The sequence below is a fragment of the Chenopodium quinoa genome, unplaced genomic scaffold (genome assembly GCF_001683475.1).
Source record: "Chenopodium quinoa cultivar QQ74 unplaced genomic scaffold, ASM168347v1, whole genome shotgun sequence".
Lineage (NCBI taxonomy): Eukaryota > Viridiplantae > Streptophyta > Magnoliopsida > Caryophyllales > Amaranthaceae > Chenopodium > Chenopodium quinoa.
The window spans coordinates 233,978-243,745 of record NW_018744041.1 but is presented as its reverse complement, the minus strand read 5'-3'; positions in this window follow the sequence as shown (position 1 = coordinate 243,745).

Below are 9,768 nucleotides of genomic sequence, written 5' to 3'. Positions count from 1 at the left end.
TAATTTTATTAAGGTGATGTCTTGTTCACTCCACCTTATTTTTGCCGAACTGAAATTAATGTTATTGAACTGAAATTACTTTTACTGAATTTAAGTTATTTTTTATGATCTGAAATTAATTTTGCTGAACTGAAATTATTTTTACTGATCTTCTAGCTATTAGGTTCAATTCACCTTAAAAAAAATAATATTCTATAAAACTAGTTTCAGTTCTAAAAAATTAATTTGAGTTCAGTAAAAATAATTTCAATTCAGTAAAATTCATTTTAGTTCAGTATAAATATTTTTAGCTCAGTAAAAATCATTAGGCCCCGTTCACTTCACCTAATTTTCAGAGTTACTAATAATCACAATGTTTTATATATTAGGTAATAATCAGTTCAGTTCAGTTCAGCTCAGCGCAACAAAAATAATTACTGATTTTTACTAATTTTTGCATTTTGCTTCACCTTGGAGAATTAGCAAACATAATCTCTATGTTTTATATGGATTGAGTAATATTATTATATTATAGAGTAAATAATTTTCCTTTTTTAACTTGCATTGCCTTATTCTAACATTTTACTGGTTATTAGTAAATGTGAAACTAATTAAAAATTACTGATTACTACCACTATTTTTTTTTCTTTTTTTGCATTTTACTAATTATTAGCAAAAAATAATCACTGAGGGTCTGTTTACTTCAGTTTAATTTCAGTTTAGCTCTAATCAGTTCAATTCAGTTCAGTTAAGTTCAATTCAGCTTTAAATCAGTCCATTTCAGTTCAGCTCTTAATTTCCTTCTCTCATAAAATATTAATTTCAGCTCAGCTCAGCTCCCTTTAATTTAGCTCCAATCAATTTAGTTTAGTTCAGTTCAGTTCAGTTCTAGTAAATGTGAACATACACTAATTTTTACTCATTTTTGCATTTTGCTTCACCTTGGAGAAATAGCAAATATAATCACTATGTTTTATATGGATTTGAGTAATATTATTATATTACAGAGCACTTACTTTCCGTTTTAAATACTTGCACTGCCTCGTATTTTTCTAATTTTGTTTTACATTCTCGTGCTATGAACAGATTCATAATAATATACTAGTATAAGTTTTGTATATAATGATAATCAATTATTAAAATGATCTTTCAAAAAAAAAATCAATTATTAAAATGAAGTTGACTATCATTATTTACGAATCTTATTATTTTTTGAATTTGTATGTAAATTTCATGAAATTATGCTATCTTATTTGGTGATGACTTTTTTTCTTTGAGTGCGTCAAATCAATAATGTTTTTTTTTTTTTTTTTTTTTTTTTTTTTTTTTTTTTTTTTGTGCGTCGTCAAATCCCATAAGTTAGGCCTAGTATAAACTTCTTCCTCAATTATAACTTTTTAATTGTGCGTTAGATACCAAAAAGTTAGGCCTAAACATTTTTGTAGTGGGACACTTTTAAAATTAAAAGTGGATGGACTAATAAGTTAAAGTAAGATCAAGTTCTATCTAAAATTTTAAAGCTTTTGTTAGCCTATAAACGTTCATTTAAATACACTATAAGCTATAACACTATATAAGTAGAATGTATGTATCGTGCTAATTCTGTTTCATAATTTTATTACTTCATAATAGTACCAATGTAACAATCGAGTAAGCACTATACTATACCGTACTTTTTTAACTTCCCAAAAACTCCCCATATATATTACATATTTTCTCCAATACCATCCAAATATTTCTTCTATAAATACCATCCCTCCTATTTCCAATCCTCCATCATCCCTCCAAAAAAAAATAAAATAATAAATTAATTAAAAAAAATGGCTTCCATTCTCTTCCCAACTGTTGCAATTACTCTCCTTCTCATAGTCCTCTCTCCTTCTCCTAGTGTCGCCGCCCCTATCATAGATACGGACGGCGACATACTACAAAATGGAGGGGACTATTACATCCGTCCAGCCATTAGTCCGTTAATATCAACCGAAAGTGGCCTAAGATTGACAGCAGCTGAGGACTCTTCACCCTGCCCTCTTTTTATAACCAATTACTGGTCCAAAAGAGGCATGCCTATTAGGATCTCGACCCTCTTTAAAATACCGTTCCTTAAAACTTCATTTCCAATTGAATTTTCCTTTGTTAAGGTCGCCACCACCTGCAACAAACCATTGAGGTGGTGGGTAGCCCCTAGCGATGCCAACGACAAATCGTACGTGATTGTCGGTACTAACGGGCCATTCAAGCCTACTTATTCATTCCATATTGAAGAAAATAAATATGCTAAGGGTATCTACTTTATTAAGTTTTGTCACACAATCGAGTCCCAAATTTTTAGGGTTTCGGCTACGGAGTGTAAGGATGTTACTCTTCTTGACGATGGAAAATTAGGAGTCGCCGAGGATAGTCCTTATCCTTTTATTTTTCAGAAATATTCTCCAAAAAAGATTGTATCTGATGTTAATTAGGTTTGTCACCTTTGTATGTGTATGTGTACGTGTGGCTACAGTCCATGCATGAATAAATAAACTTCTCCTTTTTTGATGATATCAAAAGGGAGATTTGTATTATTATGGAGAACTTTTACTTTTATGATAGTCATCTTTAAAATTACAACCATACTAATTTTTTATTAGTTGATTTTTATTTAAAAAAAAAGAAAAAACATTTTTAATTAATTTTGACATAAAAAAAATAAATAAAAAATCAGACAATAAAAATTTAGTATAATGGTAGTTATTTTAAGGATGACTACCATAGAATTTTAATATTAATGTCGTATTATGGCTTTAAATTATAAAAATAATGTGTCAGAATAATGAGGTTGTGAAATCAGGCACTTCCTAATTTATGATTTTTATTTATTTATTTATTTTTTTGGTCATTAGCAAAGGCATAATTTATGAAGTTGCTGAAGCAAAAATTGTCAACAAGCACTTGTAACCCTATTACTTGTATGGGAACTAGAGTGTTGTGGGTACACTCTGTTGGAAATAAGAAAGCAAAACTAGAATAGGAACGTTGAATTAAGCTAATGCTATTCTCATTCAAATAAACTAATAACAAATCATGCCTTATATAGGCTACAAAATAACTGTCAAAATAAACCAAATGCAAATAATTAGCATGCAAGCCTAATTACGTGGGTTGTTGTTGTTGATACTTGATAGTGCCCATAATTCTAGCCCACTACTATCACTACTAACTTACTAGTTTGACTAAGTAAAAACAATATTAAAACTAAATATCTAATACTAACTTTGAAGCACTAACTTTAACACACTCGTGGAGTTATTGACTTATTGCCTCAACAAGTGAAATGCTTGCTTACTTACGAGTAATTCAATAATCGAACAATAATGTAATATGTCGAAATTTGTCAAACAATGAAATAAAATGACCACATTTGAAATGTGTTAAAATGACCAAGACATTTGAAAAGTGTTAACACTTAAAAAAATGGAAGGTGTATATATCCTTTTGTAAATCTTAGTCATTTTTATATATTGTATGTAGACATCATTACAAAATTGACACATTAAAACACAACATTTTTTTTAAACCATTAAACAATTGGATATGAAATAAAAATTATAGTACTGGCATTTAAATCTTATCTTGGATCTAATACGAGTATCAATCAATAATTATATATTAAAAACACACTAGCTAAATAGCAATGACACGTCTCATCTCCTAGTGTGTCTTTATGTTTAATTTTATTTTATTTTTGCTGAAAAAAATTTCATACAGAAACAAATTTTATACAAAAATAATTTCCTCTTTACTTAAAAAAATTATTTGACATATCTTTAATAAAAATATTTATATAGTTTTAAAAAACATTTTAAACATAATTCTGATCATTTTCTACGTCATTATGTCTAACATATCTTTTGTAATCCTTCATTTTGATCAAAACTTCTCAACTTTATTTTTAGATTATTTTTTTACTTATAAAAAACAAATAATAATGATATTTTAATAATGGTTATTGAAAATTACTATGTAGCAACCTACTGGAACAATAATATTCTCCCTTGGAATGATTACTTACAGATGAGCGACAATGCTTTCTTAGAGTAACCAATTTATATTATTAAAACATATGAACAAACATTGCAGAGTAAGTCCAAGCCGGGCATCGCTCGAGGTACTTACTAGTATGTATATAGTATTAACATAAATTGTGAATATTAATCTTATTAAAAATTTTGATTTTAGAGTTATTTGTTTTTTTTTTTGCTCTCTCTCTTTTCTTTGTTTCCTTTCTTTTTATGCTCATTCCCACCCATTCTTTTAACACCTTATTCCAACAAAGTGCTAGAATTGGCGTGCTTATCTGTTAAATGCGGGCCTGGGCCGCACCCGCAAACCAAGAGAGGGAGAGTTTACTTCACAAGTCTAAGGAGGTTCCATCCCAAAACCATATGGCAATAGGAGGAGTAGCCCCTTAACTTTATAAAGTGTTTAAGTCTCTCTTTTTCAAACAATATGGGACACTTACATGTGATGACAGACTTCAACACTCCCCCTCACATGTAAGGTCCCGTTACACAAGGATCACTTGATCCAATTTAACTTGGCCCAGAATACTTAATGCCATTAAAGGTCCCAAACCGTGGGCCTAGCTCTGATACCATGTTAAATGGACCATCTCAATTAAAAGCTTAAACTAATGGTTGAGGCCCAAGAATATGTTTTATACTCTATCACTCCCCCTCACATGAAAGGCCCTTTGGGCTTGAAATGTGGATGCAACACAAGTCCACCCATACCTGGTGCGAATTAATTCCATTTTGAAGGAGGGGCGGATGAGATTCGAACTCGTGACCTTTGTGTTACGCTGGCTCTGTTACCATGTTAGTGGACTAACTCAACCAAAAGCTTAAGCTGATGGTTGAGGCCCAAGAATATGTTTTATACTCTATCATTATCTAACAGAGATATGAGTTGCAACAGAATATGTAACAATATAGAAAAAAGGGAAAATATTTATTTATTTATTATTATTATATATATATATATATATATATATATATATATTTATTATTTTTTCTTTTGGAAACAGGGGAAAATACTTACTTGATTCTGTAGATAATGTTAGCTTGTAGATGAGGTCCTAGTATGAGAAACGATCATCACTTGTTTTCAATAGATCAAACAAATGGATAAGGACATAAAAAAAATAAAAAAAAAATAATAATAAAAAAAAAGAGTGCAATTTCATGTCCATGAGCCACACAATCCCTCGAAATTTTTAATTAAATTTCGAGTTTCAAATCAGATAATCATGTATGAGTTAATTTTGTAATGTATACCTATAACATTAAAAAAAATGACTAAAATTTCCCAAAGGATATGTCACTTCTCCATTATCTAAAAGTGTTAACACTTTTTCAATTGTGGTCTTTTTTTTTTTCTTCTTTTTTTTGAAAAAAAAGTGGTCATTTTCTTAAAGTGTTATACTTCATTATTTGACAAACTATTACATTAACTATATTTGAACATTATATTTCTCTCCTCTATTATCCCCATATATATATATATATATACATATATATATATATATATATACATACTATGGGTGTTTTCATGTTTCAAACATAAAAAATATAGACCTATAATTATTTTGGCCGAATATATATAGTATTATGAGAAAGAGCTAGAAAATGGTCAAGAAGTAAATTGATAAAAGTATTATTCTCTACACAAAGGAGTACAAGGTTGGCAAGATGTAGAAATCACCTCATTTTTAATCATGACTCTAATATAGGGTTTACCTCTAAATTAAGAAAATGATTTTTTGTGAGAACTATCTTATACATTTTTTGTGAAAACCTATCTTATTAAACACTAGATGTGTAAGAGACAACCTTATAATTAAAACACTTAATGTTGTAAGAAACTACATTTTTCCGGATTATTGCATTGAATAAGGGACGTTTAATGACTCATTTTCAATCATTTATTCTTTTTTTCCCACCAAGTATATATCTCCATAGCACCCTTATAACCACCTAATTCCCCTTCTCTTTCATTGCTAAATCAATCACATTGTAACAACTTACAAAATTTAGTTTTTACAAGGTAGTTTCTTACAATAATTTTTTTATAAGCTAATTTTTCACAAAATTTGATGTATATAAGATAGGTTTTTTTTTTTTTTTTTTAAAAAAAAAAAAACTTAAAAAAAGAACATGAATTGCAAATCTTAAAACTCTATAATTATTCCATTAAACATCAATGAATTTAAATCTGACAAATGATGTATATGTAGATACATAAACTATAAACTTGATATTGAAGTACTTGATGGATAATATTTGCTTATAATTGTAGCTAGGTAAGATCATAAAATTGTGTCAAAAAAAAAAAAAAAAGGATCATAAAATTGAGAATCACCATTCAATTCCTCCGATTTTTAAAACGTACGATTGAAACAAAAAGGATGACAAAAAACGTGTATAATTACCTATGTACTCCTAAAATTTGTCCACCACAATTTTGGTATATGTGGGACAAGCTAAGATTGTATCTTATGGTGTTTTTGTACTATAATTATGTCATAAGAAAGGAAAATCATTCGTAAATTTGCTCTATGAATGAAGTTCAATTTGCCCCAATCTAATATATATTTATTTACTTACCTCAAAAATATATATATATATATATATATATATATATATATATATATATATATATATATATATTTACTTATATAAACTGGAGTTTATTTCGAAGTTTAGGAAGACACGTAGGATTAAAATTTCTTAACACGTCATGTATAATTATAAATTTTAGTTAAAGCCAATTAAATAAGAGATTGATAAATCTTATAAAATAAAATAATTTAACTGCCACATAGACAAATTGGCGAATGAGATTTTAAATTTTAAATTAATTCAATAAATAATATTATATTTTGAAATTGAAGATTTTATCTAAATATATAACAAATGAGAGGGAATTTACAAGTTAATTTAGTCTCTTTTTTCTCGTCGGATTATTTTCAGTTCAATTCATTTCAGCTCCTAATTTTCTTCTCTAATAAAATATTCATTTCAGTTAATGAGAACAGACCCTTAAACTTAAAATGTTAAATAATATACTATGTACAACGAATAGAATAACAAATGTTATTACATACATACAAAAAATATTTGTTTTAAAAAAAATACAAACAAACGCTGCATCGCACGTGTATCCATAATTAGGGGTGGCAGTTTAATTAACTATCAACTTGATGATCAATTATGACAGCTCGACACTGTCGATGACCATTTAATCATGATTAAGGATTACATTTTCATAATCAACTATTAAGTTTCAATTCCTATTAATTGTTCAACTCAACACGATCAATGTTTCAATGGATTTGTTTGGTTTGTGAAATACATTCTTCTTTGGCAGCCTAGGCTCGATCGTTTTCATATAATCCAGATTTTAATATTAAAAAAAATTGTGTTTTAGTGTTGGGTTCAGATCTACATACTACTCGTATTTTTTAGATCAAGTTCAAACCAAAATCTATAACCCATAAACTGTATTGCACTTTGTAATTTATTACAGATTTTATATTAGAAAAATTGAATTTTAAAGCTTAAAAGAATTTGCATTGATACATTAATAGAGAACAAATATACAAAAGCTATTCTGTAGATATCATAAGTTAGGATATGGCAGTATCATAAAATACAATGATTATAAAGGACTTATAAATTAGAAAATAGCATAACTCACCACCTCAGTATACTGCCATATTTTATTTATTTTGTACAAAGACATACATAATACGACATAAAAAAATAGTTAAGCTAAAATACGATCCCTCAACTTTGCCATTAGTAGCACATTTGGTCCCTAATCTTTAAAATGAAGCAAAAAGGTCCCTCAACCACCCTTTCCTCACCTGGTGGAGGAACTTCCTACTTAGCAAATTTTAGGGGTGTCAATGCCAACTAAGCCAAAGTTCAAGGACTTAGAGCGATGATTCAGCAAAAGTTTAGGGACTACACTTGTTTTTTTCAAACAAAAGTTTAGGGACTTGTTAGATTACAACTCATTAATTAAATTAAATATAAACAAAAGCTTACTTATTTATAAAGTGAGTTTTTATTAACCAAATATTTTTAAAGTGAGTTGGCAAGAATAAAAATTGCTAAAATTTGATAATCACGATGTATTTTATATATATATATATATTTTTATCATTCCTTTAGTTCCTACCATTTTTTGATAATCAATTTTATTATTATTATTATTATTATTATTATTATTATTATTATTATTATTATTATTTTTACAATATATCCCTACCAAACTCATTAACCACATATCTTCAAATCCTAACTCCTAACTCTCAACCCCTTATATATTTCACACGCTAATATAAATTGAAATAAAAATAAATAAAACCAAAAATGTATTGTGTTTTCAAAAGTGAGTGATGAGTAAGACAAACCCAAACTTTGTAATATAAAACTAAAAAAAATTATGAAACTAGAATAAAAATAATACCACCCTACTTTTCTCATAATTGATATTTTTTTTTTCACGAGTTTATGTTCTAAAAGGTTTTCACTTTTTTGGGTTGTTGTGTGTCGATTTCAAGGTTTTTTCCCTACGTATTTTGTGTTCTAAATGATTTTTAATTTTTTTAGGTTTTACGTGAGACAATTTTAAGGGTTTACCTATTTTCCCCTTTTTTCTTTTGATAATTTCTAGGAGAACATAATTGCCTTAGATTATTGACTAAATGTGTGATTATTAATTCACTCTTAGCTTAAATTATCTCACTTAAATATTTTTATTTTTATAAAGCAAATAATTTTTACTAAAATTAAATTGGTTTAGTTGAAATTTAATTAGTTTAATTGAATGGGCTAAAACTTATAAATTATAATCACTTTGTATGGGAGCACCATGTGTCCCATAGATCCCTAAACTTTGGCCTATAATAATTACATTAGCCACCTGACCCTGTAAGTCCCTAAACTTTCATTTCTAATTTTATTAATGCCAACTCATTAGTTGAAGGTCCCTAAACTTTGCATTTAAAATCATTAAATTTGTTGTCATATGTGCACCAACGTCCCTAAACTATGCCTAGTAAGCTAATTTGTACCTGAAAAGTGAGTCATTGATGGTTGAGGGACCATTTTGCTTCATTTGAAAGTTGAGGGACTAAATTGCTACAAACACCGAAGTTCAAGGACCGTATTTTAGCTTAACTCTAAAAAAAATACACATCACAATTTTTTTGACAAAACTAACATCCTTACACTCCGTTGCTGAAACTCTGAAAATCTCGGACTCGCTTCTGTGACAAAATTTAATGTTGTACACATTCTTACCGGTCTTTGCTTCTTTAATTCTAAAGTAATGAGAAGGCTTGAATGGGCCGTCGGTACCGACGATCACGTACGATTTGTTGTTGGCATCACTAGGGGCAACCCACCAACTCAGGGGTTTATTGCAGTTGGTGGAGACCCTTTCAAATGAGAATTGAATGGAAAATGCAGTGGAAAGGTGCAGTACATAAGCAAAGGTCCAGATATTCACGGGCGAGCCACGACTATTGGACGAGTCTTGGGTTATAAAAATAGAGGGCACGGTGAAGAGCCTTCAGCTGGTGCCAATGTTAGGCCACCTTTGCTTGATGAGTGCGGAAGGATAGATGTAGTAGTCCCCTCCATTTTGTAGTATGTCACCGTCAACATCTAGGATGCTGCCGGCGAAACTAGGAGTAGGGGAGAGGACAAGGAGAAGGAGAGTAATTGCAGCAGTTGGGAA